General features: G+C 43.9%; 1 protein-coding gene across 3 annotated transcripts in view; it reads right to left on the reverse strand.

Moving 5' to 3' along the window:
* The window catches only part of LOC130203137 (C-terminal-binding protein 2), an 85,904-nt gene extending 68,989 nt beyond the window's left edge, over positions 1–16,915 (reverse strand). For all 3 annotated transcript variants that reach the window (XM_056429024.1, XM_056429023.1, XM_056429030.1), the window contains exons 1-2: positions 16,625–16,915; positions 6,987–7,036 (exon numbers count right to left, since the gene is read on the reverse strand). The gene's annotated coding sequence lies outside the window, so the exon portion shown is untranslated. The remainder of the gene's footprint in view (positions 1–6,986; positions 7,037–16,624) is intronic.
* Positions 16,916–20,327: the final 3,412 nt, after the last annotated feature.

The following is a 20,327-nucleotide window of genomic DNA, read 5'->3' on the forward strand; positions in this document are numbered from 1 at the left end:
CGACCTGGAGAGGAGACACGGTTTTCCACCAGTCACAACCTTTTACTGCTTTACTTGAAACTAAATAAGGGTTTTTGCTTTTCACTTGTAGCAATTATTTCCCCATAAAATACAGACAGAATTCATTTACAAGCTTTAAACGCTGGTGATATTTCCTTTCAGCGGGTGGCTCACAGCACAGCACACCTCTCTCTCTCGCTCCCCCTCTCTCTCAAACTATAGACAAACACATGGAGATTACCTTGAGAAAGCACGGAGAGCTCACAGAACGGAGAGAAGACCATTTTCTATCAAGAGATAAGCAGATAAGTGTCCACAGCTGGAAGTTCTGGGACTAGTTGGCTTGTTTACCTAAGAAAATGGACTTGCACACTGCACTTCAAATGAACCACATTCTACTGAAGACACATCTGCCGCGAGCTTAGACAAATAATGGATGTCAATCATCGCAACTAAAAGAGGGCTGGTGCATATTATGGATCATCAGAAGTTGTCGTTACTCAGAGAGCTGCATCGAGACAAAAAGCTAGTCTGTAATAAGTATACAAACACCTTGTATATAATACACTTGGAGCAAAAAAGGAATCTCCTGAGAAACCCATTTATTATTGTATGTGTAACTAGGGCATGAAGGCAACATTTTGTAAACACAAGCCCAATTAAAACTTGTTTTTGCAATCAACTCTTGTTCTCCAGAGACGCCAAATAAACATCCGTGAATTCACACAAGAATTCAATGTTTTCGGTAGAGTTACCTCAAACTAGATACACCGTCGACGTGACTGTGCATTTCATACGGTCCGAGGTGTTGGCTGGCCTTGGCAATTGTGCCTGTGCATAAAGAATGAAGAGAGCAGTATACAACAAGAAGAGATGAAATAGGATAACCATACATGCATGTAAATAACAAAGTCTGTCAAATATTCAGGTTTTAGCATTTCTCAGCCAAAAGCAATAACCGTTTGAGAGTGACACACCGACTCTTCCTTGTGTACCGGATTCAAAAGGACATCTCGTCTCAGGTAAATACAATAACATTGTAGATGACAGCAAAGTTGAAGACTTGTCAAATGCTCAAAGGAAGATTGTTGTTTTACAACAACAAAAAAGCACTTGTTACAACGACAGATCAAAAATTGTGAGATAATTGGAAGCATCCGATATGTCTTTCCATCCTTTGCGATTGTTTGTTTTTTTGGCACCGTTAGACAGATGCATCCAATTTCATTATTAATAAATGCAGCTTGCAGTTCAGGTGTCGAGTGACTGTCAAAAATGTAGAATACAAAAGAGCCACGTCTCTATTTTTCTCCCTTTTACATGATCAGAATTCCACCTGCACACGGAGCGCGTTGTGAGCGTTCTGCTGGTCTAACTGGGACCAGAGTGAAAGCAGAGCGAGGACACGAGAGGCCGGAAGCCGCTTTCAGAACATGCTCCAAGCACTGCGGGCATCTTCTTCTCACTCTGCAGAACGATATCAATTGCCAAAAATAAATAAATCCTTATGTAACTTGACTGCTTCCGTTTATAAAAAGGCCATCTACATATCCATCTGCACAGGTGAGAGTGTTTGACACTCCTCTGCTTCATTCTACATTCCCACTCCTGCTATTCATTTCCTATTTAACGAGACAAGGTGGAATTAACGCGATGACAATTATAACACAGAACTGGTTTTTTTCTCCAATAAAAAAATAGTGATGTGGGTACACTCTTGTGCAATGTGAAACTGTGTAATGTTTGAGAATTAACACATTCATATTCTTACAAATGGGAAGTTTAATTCACAAGCGTTATATTGCACCCATGTTGCACCAATTTAACAAACTCTGTTATGACTCTTCTCCAATTATGCGACCGTCTTTTAGCATTTAGACTTTTTGCTAAAAAGTTACATCGGTGCACTTTAAAAAGACAAATTGATCATCTGGCATGAAAGCCGATGTGGCCACCGTCTTCACCCAGCTGAATGCAGCATCACCTGCAGCAGAACTGATTAGTTGATCAACGAATCAATGGTGAATTAGACAAATGAAGTGTCCAGCTTATGTTTACTTCAAAACAAATGTACAAGACTGTTATGAAGACAAGAGCTATTTCTAGGCGTCTGCTGCACAACACGTCCCGGAAAAATCACAGCAAACAGACGGGAACGTAAACAAGTAATTATTGCTCAAAAGCCAACACCGGTTTCGGCCAAGAAGATTATGACAGCGCTCGGTCGCCAACTGTGATCCTGCAAGTCGCTTTTATGTAGTCCTGTTTTTTTCTTAATTGCTCACTTTATATTCCCCTCAAAGAAATTACATAAAACATGATTTCCAATTTGCATGGCCTTTCGTGTTTCATAGCAGGAGATCCTCAAATCTACAACATCCAGTCTTAGTGGGAACAGTGGGAGGCGTTCCTTCGACAACGGGAAGCAAGGACCCGTGCTGGTGGAGTAGCCGCTCTCCGTAGGTAGTGGCACGCTTCTTTCTCATCTTTAGCCTCACCTCCGAGGGATTAGAGGAACATCTGCAAACACAGGAAGTCCTCTGCGCTTTTCTTTTCATATTTTACACAAGCAAACTCCAGGAATCATTACCCAACATGAGCTCATCATTAGCACATTCATAATTCAGTGTAATGGATTATGTAATTGCTCCATTAATCAGGAGAGCCTCCCCAGCATACTCTCATATGCATTAGTTTAATCATGGGAAATGCCTCCGTTAAAATAGATGTTCTGTCTGCAGTGGCGGAGTTTTTAAAAGTCTGCATTTGGCAATGTGGGAATTTGTGCCCGACTGAAGTTTGGAAGCCGCTTGGCGATCGCTCCGAGTCCTCGTGGTCGCAGTCGGACAGGAATCCGATAAAATATGTCAGGGCAAAAATCAAAAAGTAGGCAAAAGGGCAAATGCCTTTCAGGAAACAGTTGTCAAGTACGGGCGTCACTTGAGTCACATAATTTATTGACATTTGCTGGCAGCGTCTGGGTGATGAATATTACAGTTATATATGAAGCTGGGAGCATCTGAAACAGATTAAGACACATAGAAATAGACGTACTTGTCATCCGATTCCAGCAGCTGGCATGACTTGTGAGGGCTTAATCCAAAAGGTGTCATCAGCTATTTGTCAAGGAAAGGAGATAGAGGGCTCGGCACCGCCTCCTCCTTACTATTGTTGGAAGCTCAGTACGAGCGTCTGGTTGGCTGCGGTCCATCAGTTTGAGTGACATTAGACTATCATCACCGAGGGACAGGCGGTGTATTTTGGTCTTCTCATCCTTGTTAAAAAAGGTCATTGACAGGCAGAGTCACATATGCACTCCTAAGTGCGTCGAGTGCCAACCAGAGAAGGAAAAAAACAGTTTTTACATACAGTAATAGAAATCCCTCATCATACAGCGAAATTGCAGAACACTAATCGGTTATTTTCCTCGTCTGCTTTCCTCCCCCCAGATTGTACTTCAAGTGATTCTTACTTTGTTCCTGCACTTGGATGGAGAGCGGGAGAGCCGGAGAATTAATATGCACCGCAGACTGCTGCATACATAGTCAAAACGAAACAAGGCCCGAGTGATTGGTCCTTCATTCCGTACCTACACAAAAACAACAACTAAATGGTTTGTGGTTACTGTCAAGCTGTTGGCAAAGCTTCACAAGCCTTAAAGCCAGCTGCCAATAACGCAGCCCGGCCAAAGAGAGACAGAGACATGCACAGAATAAAATATGGAAATAAATGTTTTCCATTGTGAGAAATGCCCATTTAATGCCATACAAAAAATGAAGAAAAAAAGAGAAAAGCTTCGGCATTCACCAAGTGGAAGTGACATTTAAATAAGAAGGAGCCATTTTCTTCCCCCAGCCTTCTCTTTTCTCCCGATCCCTCTGTGTCGCTGTAATTTGGCGCCCAACAGACCTTTCCAAATGTCAGGTTCTGTCGAGCGGGATGACGGCCTCCAAAAATCAGGCCCTTGGACGCTTTGTTTAGGAAAACAGGGGAGCTCGAGTCACCGGTCTCTCCTTGCGCAGCTAAATATTAATTTAGGTATTTACTTCGAGATGGAAAATTACTTTGGAGTTTATTTCAAGGGATGGTAGACCATGATCGGTCCATCGAGGTCCAAAGGAACAACATGAAATTATCTATATCTCCTCTACCAAATATCGCCTGGACATGCTCTGCCTTCAATCCAACCAGGTCTGCCACCAGGGCTACATCCAGTCTGAGTGATTGGTCCTTCACTTGCCAAGACAACGTAACCGAACAATTGTTAAAATAATTGCGTACTGTTGTTCAAGCCAGAAAATGACATTAAAAAAACACCTAAATATAATGAATAAGGATTTCCTTTTCGGGCCTTTTAGACTGATGGGGATGCACGAGAGACAACGAGACTACGCTGGGCAGAAAGGAAACTCTTGAAAATGGTAAAAAAAAGCCTGCAGTTTGTTCAAAAAACATTCAGAGGAAAGAATAATAATCAGTAGAATAATTCAGTAACTGAATTCAATAACCTCTGGCACAAAAAAAAGTTTCACAATAAACTGTGAGCAGAGTGCACCATCTCAAGAGTCATTTTACTGCCTTGAGTGCGAGAGAATGAGAGGAGGGAGAGCATGGGAGCTAATCAACTTTTACTCTTCAGCGGCATTTCATGCACTGTCTGCCACTAGTGTGCTCAAAGGGCACGCAGCATCAATAAAGTCAACACGCCGCTGAAACAGGAGTGGATCTAGACTCCTCAGCCATGAAACGAGAGACGCAACTTTATAGCATGTGCAAGATTACAAATATTCGGCAGATGAACTGCTCGAGGGCGACAGTGACTTAAGTTAACATGGTGAGCGTGAGGAAAAGTTTATGATGAAAGGAAAATCGGACCCCCGCAACACGACGTGGAATGGATTGAGCCGCTGAATTTGCATTTCTTAAGCCACAGCTTCTAAGAAGAAAAAAGCGTGTCCTCTCGCTGCACTTTGTATAAGATGTTGAGCCAATAGAAGTGGTGGGTGGGTCGAGAGGTTAGAGAAGGAGAGAGAATAAATAACAATAAAAGAGGCTCTTTTCTGCCTTTTCATTCTCAATAATGTTGTACTTGCCATATTCAAAATCGGTGCCTTCGCAGCTGCACATCGTTTCGCCATGTCCAGAAGGCCAGGCTGTTTTTGAGCCCCTTTTATTTATTTTTTTTATTCGCCCCCCACCCCCTCGTCTCTTTTCCTCGTTGCCTTGCATCGGGCGCAGGATCTGAGCCTTTAATATGGCTGCCAGTGAAGCAACAGCCATTTAATAACAATGCAATAGTTCCTCACAGCAGCAGTCCAGTGTCACTCACACACCCCGCCGTGTGCAGATGGTACATCGTCTGTGGTTTCCGAAAACATTCTCCTTCTCTGAGAGGTTCTCCCCCCCACACACACACTGCTGCAATATTTAACTCTCGTCTTAACATACAATGCTCTGCAGCCTTATGTTTGCCATTGTTGCTCTTTTCTTATCTTGTAACAGGTCAGCTTAAGTATCAGGTGATCCGTGTGTGCGTGTGCGTGTGCGGGGTTGGCGGTAAGCCTCGTGCATGTGCCTCACAGCCTCCCCGTGGCGGGGGACATCTGGAGGAGGCGTTCCCGCGCACACAGAGAAAAGAAGAAGAGTCCAGGCCTGAAATATCATCCGCCAAGGACATAACTGGCTTTCATTAACACACAAAAGGGAGAAATATGGTGTCGGGAGATGTATTCAAATCAACATGTCGCGTGTTGACCATAAGCCAGTCACCTTGCCAAGTTACCCTAAAACTCATCCTCTCCATCGGTGGCTCGTCCCCCGACTCGCCACAGAGAGCAATTAGTGCACATTCTGGTGAAAATGACCAGTGATTTAGTGGAAGGAAAAAGCTTCAGAACAAGCGTTTCACAAGGTAGACGCTCATTATGCGCCAGCAGGGAAGAGCCTCCTCTTAATAGAGTGCCAGCCATAAACATCCCTCATCATCACGGAGCTGGCCATTTGATCTCACCTCTGGGGGTTCTGCGCCGGGCATCTTCATTCATTTCTTCCGCGTCTCACTGTCTGTTTACTCCGTAATGGACTCTGCCCAGAGAGTTGTTAAGGGGCACCGGAGGGAAAGCGCCCGACGGTCTGCCGTGGCGGTGATTAACGGCTGAATTAGGAAAGCAACTCCGGGTCACCTTCTTTAACGTCGTGATGGATGACCCGATGCGAGAATCCGATCGCCTTTGTTACGGGCGTCGCTGCAACCTGGATCACAGGTTGCAGCGACGCGACGCCGACGATCAACTTTTCCCGTGAATTTGGAATCGATTAAAAAGTGCGCCGTAAATTAACGGCCGAAAGCAAATGTGGCGAGACCCAAACTGAGACGAGAGAAGAGGCATCGCCCTGATGAGTGAGCAGGCGACCGCGTCCACCACTGTCTGTAGAGCCTTAGTTAGCATTGCCCCAGTTCAGCTGTGTGTGCGCCGTCTCTCCTGTCACAGGCAGTTTACAAGACTGGGAACGAGGGTTGCCATCTGTCCCACCTCTATGGGGTGCACAGAGGGACGTTTTGCACAGCTTGGCATGCATGACTTCCCCTAATGCTGCACAAATGTTTAGAAGCATTACATAAGCAATGAGACCGTCAGCGGGCGGAGGGGGAATGGAGATGGAAACGTGCAGAGAGGAGGGAGGAGAAGAAAGAGCAAGAGAGGGACGAGAGATTGGAAAGTGGGAGGGAGCAGATCTTCATTCTCCGAACTAAACGGATGCCAAGCAGACCCCACGTGGAGCGTTTTCACACCTTTGCGTCACGATTGTGTAAATCTGGAAAGTTTTTTTTCACGGTTGCAATCCTTTTCTCTTACATCTCAATTCTGGGCAGCTATATTGGAAATAAACCCAATGCTGCCGGGTGCCTGGTAAGCGCAGTGGTTCGTCTGAATACGCCTTAACGATTGGCCAAAGTGGGAAGTCAGTGAGCGGTGGAAACTAACCTAACTTCAGCTCTGCATCAGACTGCAGCTGCAGCGGGAGAGGAAGCAATCTGAAAAGAAAAAGAACACACACAAAAACAGAGTTCACTCACTGCAAGGAAAGGTGATACTGAGCTTATGAAATATAGCTTTGCCTGGAAAACCCGGAAGAAACGTGTGAATGACAACAACACAGCTTAATGGAAGACATGCATCGTGTGTGAGATCTGTGTTCATGTGCACGTAAACGCCGGCAGAGCGATCCCCAGCAGATTTCACAATGAACGTCCTGGGAGAGGTTTTTAGATACAAAGACATTTTTGCAACGGCCACCTGAAAAGCATTTCTCTCCTCGCTCCTTTCACGGCGGAACAAGATGAGATTTGACTTGAGCTCCAAAGCAGCCGACGTGACAGAGGCAGTGCATACAAATAGTCTTTTTGGGGTGGGGGGGGGAGGCTGAAAACAAATTTTCACGCAAGCATATGATTGCCTACATTTACTCAACTAACACCCGAACCGTAAGCGGCCCACCGTCTGTGAATCTCAACAACTGTGCGAGTTTCTCAAGCGGCGATGGCACGGCCCGCTGCGGCGAACCTAACGCACGAGGAAAGCTGCCAACAGTCAGAGACTAAAGGTGCGTTCGCACCAAAAGCAAAGCGATTTTTCGCGTCGCCCAAAACGCGTGAGTTTACTCGCTCGACCATTTGCCGTGTTCATGTCATAAGCGTCGAGACGCTCCGTGAGGGGCGGGGCTTATCTCCGTGTCTCGTCTCCGTAAAGACCGTTATCTCCTTCATCCACCAGAATAACTAACCGCTAGTTCTGCTTTAGATTTGTTGTGGACGTCTCACACACTAACGCCCTCGTGTTTGGGTTCATGACATCACCCGTAGGCTCACTCAGCTCGGTCACTTTCACCGATGAAGTTACTGTTACGTCTGAAAGACTTCCGCTTCCAGCGCTACGAGAGCGGAACTCAAGAGCCGATGGGCCCGAGTTGCGAGATGACCGCCTCAAAGTTGAAATATTTCAACTCGGGGCGAAAATTGCGCCGCTGAAAACGCATCGGCCAATCGCGTCGCCTCAAACGCGCCGCCCGGGAAAATATCGCAGCCACACGCGTCTGTACGTTGACTTTTCATGGGATTGGGTCGCGCGAAAAAAATCGCTTCGCTTTTGGTGTGAACGCACCTTAAGACATCTCTTCAGAAGCTTTTCTGACAAAGAGAAGACTCAATTCAACGCGACACCATCTCTTTAAACACCTGAGAACTGCTTCAGTCGTCGTTCTCCTCCTCACAGTCCATTCTCTATTTCTGTCATGTTGGCAAACGGGGCCACTTACGTCGCCTCCGAGTGCGAGCGAAGTAACTCCGTCTCCCCGCCGCGTGACGACTTTGACGCTCCCGTTCTCGCTGCTCGTGCGACGGCATGTTTCATGTGCAATTCCGCTTTCGGCTGCTAATCTTTATCGTCACTGTTGGGGGCGGATTGTGAATCGACGCCGTTAAGAGAGACGTCTCTGAAGTACACAGTGCTTTGAAATGCGTTTGTAGTCGTGATGGCTGTTCTGGCCACAACTCCAAGCCTACCGTCGCAGAGCCCCGTGTCCTGCTGATGGCGTCTAGGACTGTATCGGGGTGTGGTTGAGCTTGACGGAGCACGCTGGGCTCAGTGCCAGATGGTAGGTTTTCTTTGGTGGGGCACACAGAAAAAGAAGGAAAAAAAATTAACTACCACAAGAGAGATCGAGCTTTGACTCGAGACATGAGTCCGATGTATTTTGGCATTTTTTTTGCAGGAAGGGAAACCAGTGAATTCATGTCCTTGCTCCTACTGGTTGGTTGGGTTGTCTGCATGGTGCTGGGTGGGCGAGGGATTGCATGAACACACCCTCCCACCTTGTCAGGTGAAAAGAGACGGCCATCAGGTGGCTGTGAGGGTATATGGCTAACTACACCCTCCCCCGGGCCATCAGTGGAATTAGCAGTGGCAGTTTTTTTAAGATTTATTTTTATTAACAAAAAAAATGTGTACAGGATATTTATGGTGAAATAGCAAGCATTTACAGTTTGTTATACTAAAAGTCTTATTTTACAAAAAGAAAATACACAATAGCAATGGCAGTTTGAGGACATTGGACGCACCACATTGGGGGGACATTTCTATATATTATTATGATGATTTATAAGTGAGTCGGTGTACATTAAAAAAATTCAGATGGACCCAACTCCACTAAGATTATAGTCAACGAATGAGAAAAACACGTTGCAGTCTAAAGGAATTCACTATAAGAAGCGTGACTGAACTGTGTCGATGTTCGCATCGTGCCCCATGATGTTCTGAAATATTCAGTAACGCCACCCCCAAATGTTTAAAATCCATGGGAATGTATCTTTATCATCGTTATATAAAAGAGAACAGAAATATCACATTATGTTTGAACGATTGTTGCAGTGTATATTTGTGTACATGTTAGAGAGCAGAACGCTACGGGTTCACTTAATAACTCAATGTATTGCAATCACTAATGTTGCATGTCGCATGTAGCATATATATTTATATATTTATCCCTGCACTTCTCGCACTCTCCACTACTTCTTGCACTACTGTTTCACAGCTACTGCCATTCCGCCTTGTGTATCCTTTCTTAAGTCACTTTCTTAATCTTCTTAGACCATTGCACTGTTTTGCACTGTTTGTTTTGTACTGCACTGTTTTTGTTTTGTATTGTTTGTATTGTATTGTATTGTGTTGTAATGTATATTTTGTGTAAGCACACTGAGAGTCACTTTACCAAGTCAAATTCCTTGTTTGTGCAAACTTACTTGGCCAATAAAACCCGATTCTGATTCTGATGTCAGCCGTGAGCTTTTAAAGGGAAGAAGACTGAGGGAAGTCACAGTGGGGAGTAACGGCTCCAAGAGATGCCCCCTCCTCCTAAAGAGCGTACAGTACACCCGCTCCCTATATGCTGACCCTCGCATTGCACACACGGGTTTACACCAGCTTGTTGAAATTCATCTCCGGCACATGATGCCGTCTGAACTGCACACGTATCCACGGAGATATTTGTATTCCGTCGAATTTGCGAGAAACGAGACGCCCCGACAGATTTATTAACCGGGCCGATATGCAGAGACGCCACCATGAGCCTCAGATACCACGCGATAAATTGCAGAGTGCGGCGCATTTCTTGGCCGGCCTGAGCAGCAAGGGCTCTGCAGATATCACGGTGGTCCTTCTCTCTTTCTCTCTCCTCCCCCCCCTCCTGCCCCCTCATAGCCTACCCTGCAATTAATGATGCACAGTCATTAATCCCCCCACCATTTCCTCCTTGTGTTTGCGCGTCTGCATGTATTTGTGTATGCGACCGTGTTTGAGAATGCGTGCGTGTACGAGAGCACGCTCATGTTCTCTGCCGTGCGCCAGAAGGATATCCGCTGAATTTGCACTCGGTAATGAGTCGGGGACTGGGAGTGATGGTGAATTTGTAAGCATGCACCATCTCCCATAATTCCATTTAGTGGTCCTGTAAACACTTATAAAATGCAGGCAGTAGTTACGGCCGCCACCCCTCCCCCTCTGCCCTCATCAGGCTAGTACATCTCCAAAGAAACCAAGGGCAGGACGAGGAGGAGGAGATATTACAAATCACATTACGGGACATGAAATTAAACCACCCTCCCCAAACATTTGGCCTTCACACAGTTTAACCTTGAAACTGCATTTTTACTCCCTTGCAGGAGGGACCTCATAACCCCCCCCCCCCCCCTCTCACATCCAAAAGAAGGAGTCTGGTATTACAACAATGGCTCTGCCGAGGTGATTATTCAATCGGATCCTTCACCGTGCCGCTGATATGTTGTAATTTCATTTCACTTATGTCGGTTTCATAATGTAATACACAATTGAGCAGAGGCACTTTATGTCCCAAAAGACCACTTTCTCCTTAAGATAATCAAAGCCCTTTGTGCTTGCCTTTGAGAAATCCTCAGTGGATTATGCGAGTGTGGGTTCGGGAGCACATCAATTAATATGCATTAAATGAAAGAGTATTAAGTTGTAAGAAAAAAATAATTAATAAGTCGAACCGCTGTGCTGCTGCTTTGCCCAACAACAGTGTACCGTAACGCCAACAGGGCCGTCTTTGACATCGCCATCCGGGGCTAACGTACAAGAGTTACTCGAGCGGTTACAAGACTAAAAGACAACGTACTTCCACTTTATTACACCCACATCTCCCTCTGCCCTGATATTAATGTGGAGTGGTGCAAGATAATAAAACATAAAAACACAGAGCAACTCCGACATCCAAACCAATAATCTGTTAGCCAACGCTAAAAGCACATGAGGTTGAGCTCTACCATTTCAGTCAGAACTAGAACGGGCACTCGGTAGAGCGCATACCTTCGCATATCACAAGATTTGGCATTGAATTATGAACAATTTAGCATTAGTTGCATGCCAATTGGATAGAAATTGACTGTTATGGTAAAAAGAAGAGTTTGACCTTTTCATGACCTTGACCTTTGACCCGATCGATCCCAAAATCTAATCAAATGGTCCCCGGATAATAACCAATCATCCCACCAAATTTCATGCGATTCGGTTTATTACTTTTTGAGTTATGCGAGTAACACGCATACAAATAAATAAATAAATACACGCCGATCAAAACATAACCTTCCGCATTTTCAATGCAAAGGTAATAAATACTTCCGTTTGTGTTGGAGAATACTGTAGATCTCTTATGAGAGTCCTAACGCTGGATCGAGTCTCTTTGCATTCCACTTTACCATGAAAAAGACGTTCCCGGCTCCAATTATCCGTTACCCCTGTGTAGCTCCAGAAAACACAATCGCTGACACAGTCAAAGACATTATAGCAATGGGGGAGGAGGCGATGATTGGGGGGGAAGCAGATCGCCCTACAAACACACACAGACACGCACACGCACAGAGTACACACTTTTCCATGTGTGAAGAAAAGTGAAGATGAAGAGTGCTTTAAGGAGAACAGAGAAGCAAAGAAATGGGAATGACAAGCAAAATGGTTTCAATATACCATTTTCTAAAGGCAGGGTTCTTACACATTTTGACCAATGGATTTCCAGGACTTTTCCATGACTTTAAACCAAATTTTCATGACCAAACTGAAATCTCGGTATAAACATCAAAAATTTAGAAAATGTTGCGTATTGAGATTATATTTTGAGCGTCTTTCTTTAATTATTTCAAACTCGGCTTAAATGAACACGTGATTATAACACATTTCCATGACTTTTCCAAAACTTTGATGATTTAAGTTTTTTCCATGACTTTTCCAGGCCTGGAAATGACCGTTTTAAAATTCCATGACTTTTGCATGACCGTACGAACCCTGTAAAGGTTAGAGGAGTTTTGAAGCCACGCGAGAGTCGCTCCGGCCGAGCGGCGACGCCTTTAGTTGCGGTGAGTGTCGACGACACAGAGGTGCACTCGGCTTCGAACTTATTCATTTTGACCGAGAGCAATGCGATGCAAGAATTACCGTCTTGATCAGTTCACAGTCTACCTCCACGGTTCTTTTTCTTCTTTTCTTTCAAAGAAAAAAAATAAATCACCCCAGCTTTCAGCTAAAACAATCTTGCCTTTGGTTGGAGATAATGAGCACGTTCGCCGGGCTTCAAATGAACACCGCTGCTCCCGGGCTCAACATAGTCATATCATGCAGACAATTTTTGAGGAAGGCGGAAAAGCAAAGTTTCACCCTTCAGAGACCAATTAAAAGCACATATTCAAATTGACCTGAAAGGAGCACAATATGGCATCCATCGCCGTGGCTTCACTCGCAATCAGATTTATTGCAATTGTTTTCAACTCTGACAAACAAACAATCTCATCCGAGTGGAAGGAAAAAAATTATCCATTTCATCTCTGCAGGATCAAAGACTATATCAAGAGGTAGTGAACACACAGATGTACTAATACACATGCTCAGATACATTCAATAGGACATGGAGACTCAGTGTGCATACATTAAATGATCCTTATTAAAGCCAGTGGTGAATATAAGATCATTACTGTCCCATCGCTGCTGTAAGACTTTCTACAAGGGAAACAGCTGCTCTGCATATAGAGAGGTATTTGCTTTATTTGTCGCCTTTTTAATGCTGTAAATATTGGAACACATTTTATGTAACCATGTAATGCACGTGTGTGGTTACATTGCTGTTATATGACTCGGGGCAGATGCGCTGCGTCTTCTACATGTGGTGATCAAACAAACTAATGATTACTTTGATTATCCATTCATGTGTTCATTGTTTAGCCGAGTCAGAAAAAGCCCAATGCAACTTCTAAAAGCCCAGAGTCACCTCTTCTCATCTCATTGCTTTAGTTGTCCAAACGACAGCCCAATACAGTATTTAACTAGAATGGGCACTCGGTAGAGCGCATACCTTCGCATATCACAAGATTGGGCATTGAATTATGAACATTTTGGCATTAGTTGCATGCCAATTGGACAAAAATGTATCGTGCTATGGTCAAAAAAGAGTTTGACCTTTCCATGACCTTGACCTTTGACCCGATTGATCCCAAAATCTAATCAAATGGTCCCCGGATAATAACCAATCATCCCACCAAATTTCATGCGATTCAAGAACATGTTGACCTGTTCATGACCTTTGACCTTGACCTTTGACCCGATCGATCCCAAAATCTAGTCAACTGGTCCCCGGATAATAAACAATCATCCCACCAAATTTCATGCGATTCGGTTCAATACTTTTTGAGTTCTGCGAAAGATTTTGACCTGTTCATGACCTTTGACCTTTGACCCGATCGATCCCAAAATCTAATCAACTGGTCCCCGGATAATAAACAATCATCCCACCAAATTTCAGGCGATTCGGTTCAATACTTTTTGAGATTTGCGAATAACACGCATACAAATAAATAAATAAAAAATAAATAAATAAATGGCGATCAAAACATAACCTTCCGGCATTTTCAATGCGAAGGTAATTAACAATAATATGCGGGAGAGAAAAGCAGCACATCTTTACAATTAAGAGGCTGGAATGCAAATGAAGAGCAAATGTTCAGCGTTCGAGTTTGATAAATTACTTTAACGGCTAATCAATTAGCAAAATTGCAGCTTCATTTTCTGCCAGTCTCGTAATTTGAGCCCTGAAAGCTATTAGGAAGACAAACTATAAAAAAAGAAAAGGGAAGTTCAGGCGGCTCTTCAAGCTGTCAGAATTTGATGCGTGACATATTTGGTATAGGGACCCTGAAACACGCTCCGTCTCGCTTTCACAGCACTTCTAGGGATGCTGCCGCCATAAATCCCTTCTAATGGTCGCTGGCGAGGGAACTTTTTAACACAGAACTTAGCAGCCCCTGTTATTCACCAGTAGAGCAAGAGTCTTGGTGTGATGGATGGTAATAAATATTGCACGGGGCTCACAGAGGTCCCCCGAGAGACGTTCAATTGCCTTGAGTGATAGGGTGCTGCTCGGCAACACGGGAGAGGATGGCAGAGGGCAGGCTCTTCACGGGGTCCACTAACCGAGTCTGTTCAATTTCCCCTCTGGAAAATACGACAGTCCCCATTCTTAACGATAACACCGTCTCAAAATGGGGGAAGGTAAGCGGAAAAGAGGGGGGGGGGGTAGGAGGGGGTCTGAAAAACAAGAAGAATTGTGACGCTATCTACACTTATGTATGGCGAGTTTGTTGGCTATGAGTGAAGAATTGATTGTCTCAAAGAGAGAGAGAAAAAAAATAGACCAGTAATGATTGTGAATACCTGGCATGTGAGCGGAAGGGAAAACTACTGTTGTGAACAGTTCCCTGCTGCACTTGTGACCGGAGCAGTTTAATGGAGCTTTCTGACAAGGGAGCCCCGTTGTGTCGAGCTGCCCACCATCTTAACGGCTGCCTTGACAATGGCCGACAACAACAGAGCAGATGTCCAAACTGCACACATCTGTATTGGCCTTATATTCCTTCAGGCACACACACACACACACACACACACACACACACACCCTCCTTCCTCGTCCGGTACACACACACATGGGCATCCAGACAAAGAGCTGTTTTATCAAGGTCATCCCCTTATCAGCCTGCAGGCATAAAAAAACTAATTCCCGTGATGTTAACTTGGCTTTATTTCGTCTAACAATCTCCGTTCTTACTTATCAATGATACAGTTTGATTATATCAAGATTACTTCTTTTTTTTAACGGTGTTGCTTAAGGTTAGAAATTAGCGTTGCTGACGAGAAGCAATGACTGATTGTTTTTAATGAGTTTTAAAAAATAGAGAAAACTCCCGTTCTTCATTAATCCAACACTTGTCCATATTTTGAGAGCAATCAGTTAATTAATTAGCCCGATGTGTAAGAATACTTTAGTGTGTGTAATTAACATGTTAACACACAGCAATTAGCAGCTCATTCAAACACTGTCGGCACCTAACAGTGGCTGTAAAGACATTAGATACACTCTGACTATTTTTTAAAAAGTTGACACTGATGTCTATGGTGCTAAATCCTCACTGCAAATATCAGATCAGTAAACTATAAACCGGATTAATTTACCCGAGTGAAATGCAGCAAGTATTCTGAGAGTGGGAACTACAAAAAAAATTCAAATCTGTCCATTATTCCTACAGTGGTTTTCAAAGTCACATTCTTGGGGCCTCCAGGGAGAAACATAGGCTCGGTTTCACTCGCTTTTCACTCACTTAACAACAAGAAATTGCAAAAAGGATGAAGTTCTTATCTCCACGCCGTCTTTGCCAACGTGCAGATCTGCAGCTCCTCACACTAAACTACAAAAGCCTTTCAGGTGGGATTCCTCGAGGCAACATGTCATCAAATGCAGGTGTTTGATCCACTGCTTTAATCACTTGAATATCCCTGGGATGAGGGGGAGTTTAGGAAGCCTCTGATCCTCTGTAATGATGTGTACCAGCTTCTGTAACGTGTTCAAATTGGGATACAACAGACGTAAGTGAAAGGTCAGTGATGCAGCTTGGACAGCAGATGTGCTCCATAGTAATATGTGTTGAAAAAAAAGATGCCCAAGCTAAGCAGCAGCAGCGGATTACACAGGGTGACGTCTTTCACAACATTATATCCCGACAAAAACTCAGTCAGAAGGGTCAAGTGTGAGGTGTTGGAGGATGTATGAGCAAATAGCCTCACTGGAGAGCACACAGACACACACAACTCCGCAAGCGTTCAACACACACACACTCTGATAATGCACTTCCCATTTCCTTTAAACCTACACACTCCCTGTAAGGGTTCTCGTTGGGAGCAAAAACAATCGTCTCAGCGTTTTGCATTGGAGGGAAACCGCGGGCTCCTTCGCGTCAACCTTTGACAGTTACACTCGGTTTTGGGTGGTCAGAAATAATGCCCGTGTTTATGTGTATGCGTGTATGTGTGTGTAAGTGTGTGTGCTGCAAACCCACTCGACCATTCCCCATCTCCGTGGCGCAGTGAGGTGGACGGACACACACACACATGGTCCAGGCTGGTAAGCGGACCCCGCAGCCCGCCGCAGCTTGTTAACTCTCCCGTGAAACACGAAACCCCCCAAAACATGAATTAAATGTGCAGAGCGGTTCCTGCTTCTGTCCACGCAGTCGTACCTGGATGAATGGCGGTCTGGTCGCAAGTTGAGAAGCCGACTTTTTAGGCACACGTCGACGGCGGCGGCGTCAGCAGCATCGTCCTCTCCGGGGAGAAATGTTTCATGTGAAGATTTAGGAGTAATTCTGATTCCACCTTATTAATCCTCTGCGCGCGCGCTACAAAAGCGGCTTCTTCAAAGAGATGGGACGCAACGGTCGGATAGAGGAGTGACTACAGTGTGCTGTACGCGTCCTTCAGCTTGTTAAAATACGACCGAGCGTATTTTTCGCAAGCGTCGAGTAGGTGTCTCTCTAACTGTTTCACTGCTTTATTTTTTTCTCTCTCTCTCTCTCTTTGGCTGTAGTCACACTAACTCTCCTTTTCTATAAAGGCGGGGTCTTGGGTCGTTTAAACCAATGACATAAACCAAGAAGAAGAAATAGCCCCCTCCTCCTCCTCCTCCCCCTCCACCACTCCTCATACACACCTTCGTGGTCAATTGGGAAATCTTGTTCTTGTCCTCAGGAATGACTGAATCCTTGTTTTGTGGGTGCGTTTTTACAAATTCTTAACAAATGCAATCACCTTAAAGGGTCACTAAAACTAAATCATGAACAAATATGACATACACTTATTTAGCCATGCTTATAGATTTGGTTTCATGTGCCTCCCTTTCATCTGTCATGAGGAAAAACTACACATTTCTGTTACAGTGAGTGGTCCACAAATCTCCCTGTTTCTTATGTGTTTTTCTTTTTTATCAAAGAGTACCAAAAAACTGTTTAATGTGAGGACTGTGGAGTACACTAATTCTATTTTTTGTAAAAATATGAACAATAGATCAAATGACTTGCTCTGCAGTCCTCTCGAATCTGGATCGCTTTAACATTTTTAACACACACTTTTTAATTTTGGGAGGTAAAATTTTTGTTTTTTCCATTGTTTTGTTAGGTCACAGCAGATTTGCAGAGACAATTTGGGACATAGAGAGCTAGCCGGATGACACTTCTCTGTCTTAAGTCTCGCAGCTCTCACCAGACTCGACAGTGACCAGCTGGGGAACACAAAAACACAATTACTGCAGGCTAAAGTTGCACATACTTAGTATTCAACTTCTGGTAGGAATCTCTTTCAAAACGTTGGCGGCCGTAGCTCAGTGTCGGGTTGGCCTGGGAACTGGAGGGTCGCGCATTCAACCCCTGCATGTTTCCAGTTTGTTTCCAGGGCAATGCTTTTGAGCAAGGCACCAGACCCCTGAACTGCTCTCTGGGCTCTTGGTATTAGCTGCCCACTGCATCCTAATCTTAATACTAGAATGGGTTTAATGCAGGGGTGACATTTCACTGTATACAATAGAATATGTGAATATTAAACTTGATTATTATATTCTTAGCCCATGTAGTGCTGGTCAACAGCAGCTCCTTACTGTATGTACTACCTATGGTGTGGAACACAATACTAAATACAACGCCAGTAAGAGTGCTATCCTCATCTGTAGAACAAACGTTTTTAAATGATCTTATAACTACCTCGGTGTCTGTGAAAAGGTCAAATATCTTGGACATTTTATCACAACACAGATGACCGATGATGAAAACATCTATCGGCAATGTCGTATGATGTATGTACAAGCGAATATTGTCTCACGCAGGTTCAGTATGTGTAGGAGTAAAGATGTCTTTGTTTAAAGCTTATTGTCGACCTCTTTACACGGCACACTTGTGGTCTAACTACAAAAAAGCCTACAGAGACTTCAAGTAGCCTATAATGATGCTATGAGAATATTATTGAAAAGACCGAGGTGGAGTAGTGCAAGTGAAATGTTTGTGGCTGCAGGAGTCAATACATTTAAAGCGGTTTTAAGAAATCTTATGTAAAAATGTATCTGCCGGGTTGATGAAAATAAGATCATCATGGTTTTATCAAATATAAAGTTCAGCACTACACGCTACTAGTCACTGGTACAGTTGTTTATTTATAAAGCATATGTAGTTCTTTGTTTTTTGTCTTTCATTTTTTTGTTTGATTGATTGATTAAGTTTATTAACATAAACCCAAACTGTCTTCATGGACCTTAAGGGGCAACTGTAAAATATACATGTTGGTATAATTTAGTAAATTCACCCAAAACCAATCTCGATGACAAATATTTACATACAAAAAGTACGTAGGATGATTTAAGAGATGGATGGACCCATAAGGAAGGACAAATATGTTGAGACACTTATGATGGAAATAGGTTTATAATGTCCCCACGTGGAATTATGCATGTTTTAGTGCTGCTCATGTGTGCAGCGAATCTATAATTCATGGCGTTCCTTTAACATATGTACTCAGACGTTACAGGGACCAGTACAAGCATGTCTGTTTGACCCTTTTAGATCCAGCATATAATTAATGGTTTTCCTTCAAATTGATCACAGCGGGACACGGTTGAATGAAAGCTCATATAATAAGTGAGTAAGTCTTGTAGCTGTAGACACAGAACATGTGTTGGGAGTTCTTTTGATTTCTCTGCAGGGATTATAGTTCCGTGGCGTCGGTAACGGCAGACAATTGGATTCAGCAATGCTAAATATAGTTTGACTGTGTTGTCCGTGCTGGACTAACCCACGCTCAATTGATTTCACAAAGGCTATCCAGTGAAGCACGTGACCTCCAACACTTTCCCCCCAACTTGTTGCACAAAGACAAAGCATTCATCCACGTGATTACATTAATCCGTGAAGGGTTTCGCCTCTGATATACATTTGGAAGAGCGGCCCTGCTACATATTCATGCAACTACGGCGGTGTTTAAACATGTCATTTTCTGCCTCATTTCTGCACTTGTAGTCACTTTGTGAGGTCAAGTAAACGGGAGAAGATTGTGACAGAAGAGCCAGTCAGGGTGCTCAGTGAGTTCAATAATCTACATCTAATTTTCCACTTTTTATTTCAATATTCTGCCTGACTTCCATATGCTCCAATATTGATCCGTCCATCAATGATTGTCCACCTCTTGTCAGAACGCTGGCTACACTTGAGGGTGTGCGCGGCGCGTAACACAACAAGGCGACCTCTCACTGGGGTGATTATGGAAAAAATAGATGTGCCGTAGATTGTGGTAGAGAATCTTACAGCCCTGATTTTATTGATGCTCGCGGTATAATGTTTACAGAATTGCAGATTGGTGATTTCAGACACATTTGGAATCGGAGAAAACAACAGCTATTTATACGAGGGCAGCGACATTAAGATTGCCTTCAAGGCGCTGTCTTCTTATGCATTGCGAAAAACGGCGCACATGTTGAGAAACACAAAAGCAGCTAATTTAATCTATGTGAAGGAAAGGGAAGAAATGTCTTCCCCTCCCACTGCTCAGATGCTCTTTGAGAATATTCTGTTCTCTTAAATCAGATCTGGAGTTAAATATTGAATCGGGTCAAAATGACCCGAAGGCAACACAAGGGTTAAATCAAGGCCAGCAATTACACTTCATTAGCCGTATCATTTTTAACCAAAGAATCCACCTTTTTACCTGTTCTACTAAAAATATTTCATATTTTTCAGGCAAACGCATTGCTGCGTGTCCACATCCAATCCACCGCTGCATCAACATAAAACATCTCTGTGGAGATGGAGAGGAGTGTTGAGTATCGGAGGGATTTGTGCCATCCTATTAGAAGAGGAGGTATGGGTCCAATGTGGCGGCGTATCAGACCATCTCATGTTGAACTCT

Source organism: Pseudoliparis swirei, chromosome 13 (genome assembly GCF_029220125.1).
Source record: "Pseudoliparis swirei isolate HS2019 ecotype Mariana Trench chromosome 13, NWPU_hadal_v1, whole genome shotgun sequence".
Taxonomy (NCBI): domain Eukaryota; kingdom Metazoa; phylum Chordata; class Actinopteri; order Perciformes; family Liparidae; genus Pseudoliparis; species Pseudoliparis swirei.